Source organism: Bos taurus, chromosome 1, assembly GCF_002263795.3.
Source record: "Bos taurus isolate L1 Dominette 01449 registration number 42190680 breed Hereford chromosome 1, ARS-UCD2.0, whole genome shotgun sequence".
Taxonomy (NCBI): Eukaryota; Metazoa; Chordata; class Mammalia; order Artiodactyla; family Bovidae; genus Bos; species Bos taurus.
In genome coordinates, this window is record NC_037328.1 from 115,516,626 (window position 1) to 115,525,353 (window position 8,728).

The window sequence follows — 8,728 nt, forward strand, 5'->3', positions numbered from 1 at the left end:
AGCATAGTGAATGAAGGGAATACAGGATTTGAGGGCAAAGATGTAGGTAGATGGAGAGTCAGAGCATAGTGAATGAAGGGAAGACAGAGAGGATTTGAGGGCAAAGATGTAGGTAGATGGAGAGTCAGAGCATAGTGAATGAAGGGAATACAGGATTTGAGGGCAAAGATGTAGGTAGATGGAGAGTCAGAGCATAGTGAATGAAGGGAAGACAGAGAGGATTTGAGGGCAAAGATGTAGGTAGAGGACAAGACATGAAGAATTTGAATTTTATCATACTTAAAATAGGAAGCCACTGAAGAATTTCAAGCATCGAGTTATATGATTTGGTTTATGTTTTAAAGAGTCACGCTGGCACTGGGATGCATGAGTAGAAAAAGAGAGATTTCTTAGGAGGATACAGCAAGTACAGAGACAGTGTCTGACATGATACTCAAGATGGCGGAAGGGGTGAGCCTGATCAGTGTTTTGATATATTTTGGAAAAATATATTTAATAGACTTGCTCATAACTAGGGTGTAAATGAAGCAAAGAGAAAAATTAGTGATGCTTTTGACCTACATAACTAAGTATAAGATGGTGCCATTTACTGAGCAAAGAAGATTGGAGGTGGAGAAATGAAAAGTAGTGGATAAGTAGAATTTTTTTTCTTTTTGGACATGTTGACTTTGACATAACTGTTAACATCTGAGTGAAGAGCTTTAACAATAAGTTTGAGGTATGAACCCAGAAGTTGGCAGATGTTAAGGAGGTATGGATTTTTAAAAATTGAACTGTATGAGACTAGATATTTGGAGAGGGAAGACAAGTAACTTATCTAAGATCCACAGTCAGCAAGTGACAATTGAAATTGAAAATGAATCTTTTGACATCAACCCACTTTCTCTTGTTACCACAAATATTAGGATGTATTCATAGTTATAAGCAACTGGAGTAGAATATGGGGGAGGTCTGGGAACAGGAACATTCTAGAATAACTTATATGGAAGGATGAGAATTTTTTTCAGTGCTTATGGGCTATGAAAATTTATGGTTACTTCTTATCTTACTTTCCTTATCTAATTATTTGTTGTAAATAAGATGATATTTGCACAATTAACTTTTAAAAAATCTCTGGAATGATAAACACATAAGGTTGGCCAAGTACCACAGATATTTATCTCCTTTCTCATTTGAAATGGTCATTTTCTGGAATATTCAAGAAAGTAACTGAATTTAGACCAGATGTAGACTGCATAAAGTGAAGAGGAACTAAAAAGCCTCTTGATGAAAGTGAAAGTGGAGAGTGAAAAAGTTGGCTTAAAGCTCAACATTCAGAAAATGAAGATCATGGCATCTGGCCCCATCACTTCATGGCAAATAGACGGGAAACAGTGGAAACAGTGTCAGATTTTATTTTTTTAGGCTCCAAAATCACTGCAGATGGTGACTGTGGCCATGAAATTAAAAGATGCTTACTCCTTGGAAGGAAAGTTATGACCAACCTAGATAGAATATTAAAAAACAGAGACATTACTCTGTAAACAAAGGTCTGTCTAGTCAAGGCTATGGTTTTTCAGGGGTCATGTATGGATGTGAGAGTTGGACTGTGAAGAAAGCTGAGTGCCGAAGAATTGATGCTTTTGAACTGTGGTGTTGGAGAAGACTCTTCAGAGTCCCTTGGGCTGCAAGGAGATCCAACCAGTCCATTCTGAAGGAGATCAGCCCTGGGATTTCTTTGGAAGGAATGATGCTAAAGCTGAAACTCCAGTACTTTGGCCCCATGTGAAGAGTTGACTCATTGGAAAAGACCCTGATGCTGGGAGGGATTGGGGGCAGGAGGAGAAGGGGACGACAGAGGATGAGATGGCTGGATGATATCACCGACTCGATGGACGTGAGTTTGAGTGAACTCCGGGAGTTGGTGATGGACAGGGAGGCCTGGTGTGCTGCAGTTCATGGGGTCACAAAGAGTTGGACACAACTGAGGGACTGAACTGAGCTGAACTGAGACTGTGTAAAATTGAAATATAAAGGAAAAGTTCAACTAGTAATTCAAACAAGTATTTCTGAATTGTGTCATAAAATTTCAATTAGGTTGTATCAGGTTTGTTTAACAGAATTGGTCGCAAGCAAGTAGCAATTCCTCTTCATGACTTAAAAAAGATTAAATAAATTAAGAAAAAAAAATTAAAGCAATAATAATGCAAAGGAGAAAAATCTTAAAGCCAGAAACAAATGGAAACAAATAATCTAATTGTATTTTAAGTAAATATTATGATAACCTGAATAAAAAAAAAAAAAGAAGAGAGAGTGAGGGATGGAGTGAGAGAGGAAGGAAGGAAAGTGTATTCATCTAACAATTTACAACTACAGTATTTGGTGGGGCATGAGTGTTGGGGAGAGAAGTGCACACAAACTCTGCCCTCTATTTCAGTAGGTTTGCTTATTGTAGTAGCAGTTTGGGTAAAGCAATTTAAAGATTATTTTAGATGTATCATGCTGCTGCTGCTAAGTCACTTCAGTCGTGTCCGACTCTGTGTGACCCCATAGACAGCAGCCCACCAGGCTCCCCTGTCCCTGGGATTCTCCAGGCAAGAACACTGGAGTGGGTTGCCATTTCCTTCTCCAATGCACGAAAGTGAGAAGTGTAAGTGAAGTCGATCAGTCCTGTCCGACTCTTAGCGACCCCATGGACTGCAGGCTACCAGGCTCCTCCGCCCATGGGATTTTCCAGGCAAGAGTACTGGAGTGGGGTGCCATTGCCATCTCCATTAGATGTATCATAAAATTGAGCAAATGAGTAAGCATATTGATATTGTTAGGATCCAGGGCTCACAATGCAGAAGAAAGAGCACAAAAATATGGAATTGTGGAGGGCAAGAAAGAACCCTCTAGGAATAGATTAGAATTAGAGCTATCAGATGAACTCATGATGTCTAAAACAGAGGTGTGTCTATACAAATTTTTTTTCATGAATGCCTATGATTTGTGAATGCATATTTGTGTGTTTATGTCTATGTATGTATATGCAATAATACATTTCTCCAGAAAGAGTCAAGAAGCAAAGATATGGCAGTGGCAGTGAGTATACTAAACTCCCAAATCTTAGCTTCTAACACTATTCCCCACTAAAGGAAATGAGAAATGAATGATTTCAGGGGTGATACAGGATGGGTACTAGAACATCTTATTCAGAAGAGTAAGAGAATACTTACTCGAATGATGAGGGCATGTTGCAAGGCATCAGAAGTCAGAAAGAGAGGGCTTCATTGGCTAAATGTGGACCATTTGAGCACCAAAATTATTAAGGTGGCAATAGCCATTGAAAATACAGAAATCCATGAGTTCACACCAGTGACAGATAAACATAAATTAATAATCAAATAAGTGGGAGGAAAGAGAGTTCTTTTGCTTACAGTAGAATGTGCAAGACTGATGCAAATGTTCAGGAAGTGCTGGAGTTGAAAAATCATCATTTGGAAACCATTTTAGTACAGATTGCATCAGATAGCACTGGTTAATGCTAAACCGACACGCGGAGCCGTCCTTATAAAATGGAGAAATTAGGCAACACCTTGATTAGATAGCCAAAATTAACACTCTCCATGTGGCATAGATGAGCATCACATGCCTCTAGATGTTGATTGCACCTGTATGTGCCGTATTCTAGCAGAAAATGCATAACCACAAGGTAATCATGAAAAAATGTCAAATATATAAAATGAGGAACTGTTAAAAAGAAGAGAAAAAAAAAGTATGTGGATAAACTGTATTCTTTAAAATCTGCAACTCCATACAAAGAAATGTTGTTGAAAGGCTCCAAATTAAGGAAGGCTAAGGAGATACTACAACTAAATGTGATATGTGACATTAGAGTGAATTCTTTACTGGAAGGAGAAATATCATAAAAGTTATTATTAGATAAACAGTAAAGTTAAAATATGGACAAATATGAGATTAAAATATTATATCCATGTAAATTTGTGAAGTAGATAATTATATGTAACTGCTAAATAAGAAACTATTTTTAGTCATTACACAGTGAAGTAAAGGGCCATGGTGTTTGTAACTTGCCCTCAAGTGGTTCAGAAAGAAAAAAAAAAAATAGACATAGAAAGATGGAAAGAATGAGAACAAATTATAAGTAAATGAGGTAAAATATTAAGATTAAGTAAACCTGGGTAAGGGAATGAGAGAGTTCCGTATACTGCTTTTATTTTTATAACATTTTTTGAGCTTGAATTTATTTCTAAATAAATACATTTTAAGTAAATGAAATATAACAAGCATATCTAGTGAGCATTTTGAAAAATCCATTGCCATAAGATATGTGACTTTATCTTACTGAGAAAGCCGCCTAATTGCACTGAGAATGTTTTTATCCCTTCTCTAATTCAGATTTGTTCACTAGCACAGGAAAAGAATAAATGCATCTGCTTAAATTTTTTCTTATGAAAAGTGAAACTAAATTTAACTAAGGTATACTTAAAGAAAAATTCTACTATTTTTTTTTTTCAGAATCTGAAGAAACTGGTGATGTTTTTGAAGATCATATTACCACTTATATCGAAAAGAAGAATTCTGAGAATGTGGTGACAACTACATACATAAAAAACTAAAAGCTTAGAATGAAATATCTGTAAAGTAGAATATTTTTCTTTAAATTTGGATTTTAAAATACAAATTTAGCATTTTCCTCAATAATACTGAAACATTAAAACTTATTTCTTGTATATATACAGAATAATGAAAAAATAAAACTGGAAGCAATTTGGAAAACATCAAATATAACTGCCTGATTTTAGTTCATGTAAAATAATAAAAATTATCAGTGATGTCAGGTAAGTGTTGGAAATACAACAACAATGCTCAAATAACAAATAACTTGCATTTTAAATATTTAAAAAATTAGCACTGTTTTTAAAAAATTTATTGGAGTAATAGTTGACTTACAATAAATTAGTGGTGTTTTTATTTTCTACACTGCAGTGCAGACGTGTACAGTCGACTGCATTTAATATATCGTTTTAAGTGGGAGTGTTCAGAAATATAAAAGGGCTTGCCCTTATTCTTTATATTTGCAGATATATACTTTCTTGTATGGAAATGAGATACACATTCTATCTCACAGGCAAAATATACTGAGTATATTTTTGGGAAATACACAGTCCATATTTTTGGGAAATCAAGAATTTTCCAATTTATTTAACACATAGTTTTATTAGCAAAATAAATATGAATGCACTACATCTGCTGCTTATCTGGAAATCATATGTGTTAAAAATAAATAGAAGATCAACAGATGTAGGTGGATACAAATTTGCTTTTAAAAGGCTGAAAGACTCACAATACCTAGTTTTAGAGAATTTTTGTTTCTGAATTTAAAACATGCCATCCTTCTTAGTTTGCACTTAAACCATAACCTCTTCAAGGCAACAAGCTTTCTTGTGTCTATTTTTCTTTTTTTTTTTTGGCAAATGGGGAAATGGCCCAAAGAAGGGAAAGCAAAACAAACAACAAAGAAATATTTCTGTATTTCAAAAGACCTTTTGGAAATCCAGTTGTCTATATCAGAAACAAATAATGTTGTTTCAAAGTAAAGTTATTATATGAAAGATGATATATTCGTCAGGGTGGGATAGAGTCTTCTGTTAGCAAGTCATTCTCTTCTACAGGTGGGCAGTTTTGGGAAGTTCATACTGTGAAAGAGAGATATAGCCAGGGAGTTATGAGATTAGCTGGATCAACCCTGGGTCTCAATCAACTGACAGGTCCTCAGCAATATCACCCACAGGTCACATAGTCAACTGTGTCTTATTAAGACAGATATAAAATTTCACAATGCCATACAGCAGTCATTTAGTTTTAACTTTTATTAGACTCAGTGAAAATCGATGCCTTATATAGTATGTCACATGAATATAATTCTAATGAAACATAGTAAAATATGTGTCTATAGTTCAAAAGTCAAAATTTATGTTTCCCAGCAATAAATTATTTACATTATGGTATCTACTTTCACTTAAAAACTTTGGATGTGGTTGTTCATTGGTCAGTTGCCAAGTCATGTCCAATTCTTTGCAACTTTGGATGTGGGGGCAAAGTCTAAATGTTTTATGTAATGACAGTGTGTGAAATAAAAAGTCTATGTAATAGAAATTCCTTGGTGGTCCAATGGCTAGGACTCCATGCTCCCAATGCAGGGGACCCTGGGTTCAATCCCTGGTCAGAGAATTAGATCCCACATGCCACAACTAAAAAAAAAAGATCCCATGTGCTGAAACTAAGAGCCAGCGCAATCTAAATAAACAAATATTTTTTTAAAAGTTAATGAAAAAAAAGCCTATGCAATGCATCCAGCTGTTTTCCTAACAATACCAGGAATATCCCACTCAACTATCTACATGACTTATGCAAACACAGCCAGATAGGCACTGATTTTTTTTCTGTAGGTATAATTTTCTCAAAGGCAGAAAATATTCTAAGCTTATTTTCCATAATCTAGGACTAGGCTGTTCGTTCAGAGACTTTAATAATTCTCAACAACAACAACATCAACACATCTGTCTTACTAGCAAGATAGCATTTTCTCTATTTATTTAGCCTTTATTTGCGTTCTGAATTACAGCAGTGATCAATTTAGATTCTAATTTCCTTGGATTATGTTTTCTCTTTGTTGTCATCAGTTATTCAGTGTAACACCGCACTATGTATAGCATACACATAGCACATAATAGTTCATGATGTCAAAATATCTCATACTTAAAATTCTGGACATTTAAAAATATTTCCATCATTTTTTTTGAATAAAGAAGGGCATTAAAAATGATATTGTTGCAAATAACATAATGAAATTCTATGGAAGTAGTTGTATTTAACTGATATGTGATACATAAAGATGAAGGTGTATAATTTTAATGGTTTTCTCACAACTATCAGCTTAATTTTAAAATGTTAATTAGTTAAGAATTTCAAACTTTAGTCAACAGTTTACTTCCTGAATTTATAACACTATCAATCTGTTTTTATTTCTTTTTTTTCTCCTTATAATCAAAAACCAGCAACTCTTGTTACAACACTTGACATGAAAATAGTTTTTTTAAAAAAGCTTTTTTCCAGGTAATGTAGAACCAGTATGACAGTACTGTTTACCAAAAGAGTAAAAATTAAATCCGTTAATTGATTGAACAATGTAGACTTTCTCTTTTGGAAGCCATGCTATTATTGTAACTGAAAAAGCAAACCAAGTCAAGTAAGCGTTTGCATTATTATTTGAATATATATATATGTTATATATGTGTGTGTATAAGTGCATTTTTCTTTTCAAAGATGTATTGAGATAAATTGTAATGATTTTGGCCAAAGTCATGGAAACCAACTGCTTTTAAAAGGAAGATTTAAAAATTGTTGTATAAAGAATACAATTGTATTAAAAACACTTAATTCATGTTAATATATATAAACATTACTCTAATTGGGACAAACAATTGGAAAAAATTACATTGTATTTAGATTACTTTAGAATTTCCTAGTGAGATCAGTTTCAGCTTAGTTTGATCTCCAATTACAAATCCAAATGGTCTTTGTTTTAGTTCTTGCTCTGTTGTTAAGCATTAAACTGTAAACTGATCTTAAGACAAACATGAATTCATTTTTCTAGATCATATCATATACGCTACAAATTGCTTTTCTAAAGTATTTAAATATCACTGTAATGTGATGATATGAAAAATAACACTGAAATGTCCTTTTAAAATAATACATTTTCACAGTGAGTAAACAAATGCAAGAATATCTTTTCCCCAGAAAATGTTCAACTAATAATATGCAAAATTAACAAACCAATATATGTAGGAGAATTTACAAACGTTAAGAATTTACAAACGTTAAGAATTTACTGGAGCTGGGAAAGAAAAAAGTTCTCAAAATTTATCATTAATATAAAAATTCTTTTAGTGTAAGTTGTGTACAAACTTACGAAGAAAGAGTATGTTTAACTTTGCAGTTAAAATAATTTAATGGTCAATGAGAACTTTTAAAATTTCCAGCTTTTTAAAGATTGTATGAAGTTGAGACATTGTAAATTTGCTAAGCATTTTAATTTGAAATATTGACTACTTACTTGAGAGAGATATCCGGTTTAATTTAACTTACTTTGTAATCTGGCCAGTATTTAAATTGTTGTTCTATAAGTAACAACCCAAATAAAATGAAAAATAATAAGTAATACTTTCTTCTTACCTCTATATCTTATTTACAGTTGCTTGTTGGGCTGCTTAGAGAATTAAATTAAACTAACAGCACCTCAAAGAACTCTGTTCTCTGCTCTGCTCTCTTCTCTAGACAAATTTTTTTTTCCCCCTCTGCAAAGTGATAGTCTACTGAAAGAGGAAGTTGTGAAACACCACAGTCATTATGCTTTATAAATTCTACAGAGAACAGAAAATTATTCACAAAGCTTACACTTGAAATCATGGTAACAGCCTATAATTTGTGGGTATACATACAAAATTAATGTATATAGTTATATATGTAAGCAAATTTTAGAAAAGTTATAGAAATTTATACTTAAGTAATGTTCATTTATATGAGGAAACATCTCCTCTGTGGTTAAATGATAATCATAGAAAAAGAGAAAATATTGCTCTATGTGGAAGAAATTGTCAAGCTGATATATGAGGAATAAACTTGCTTTTTCATAAGGCTAATTAATGTAAGGTCTTTGGAGTATGACCTAAATGCTAAC

General features: G+C 33.4%; 1 protein-coding gene across 7 annotated transcripts in view; it reads right to left on the reverse strand.

The window, feature by feature from the left end:
• Positions 1 to 8,327, reverse strand: part of MBNL1 (muscleblind like splicing regulator 1) — a 222,460-nt gene extending 214,133 nt beyond the window's left edge. For 6 of the 7 annotated variants that reach the window (XM_024992665.2, XM_024992693.2, XM_024992614.2 and 3 more), the window contains exon 1: positions 8,224 to 8,327. The gene's annotated coding sequence lies outside the window, so the exon portion shown is untranslated. Of the gene's footprint in view, positions 1 to 8,104 lie in introns of all 7 variants that reach the window. The other variant, XM_059886967.1, reaches the window with a different exon arrangement.
• Positions 8,328 to 8,728: the final 401 nt, after the last annotated feature.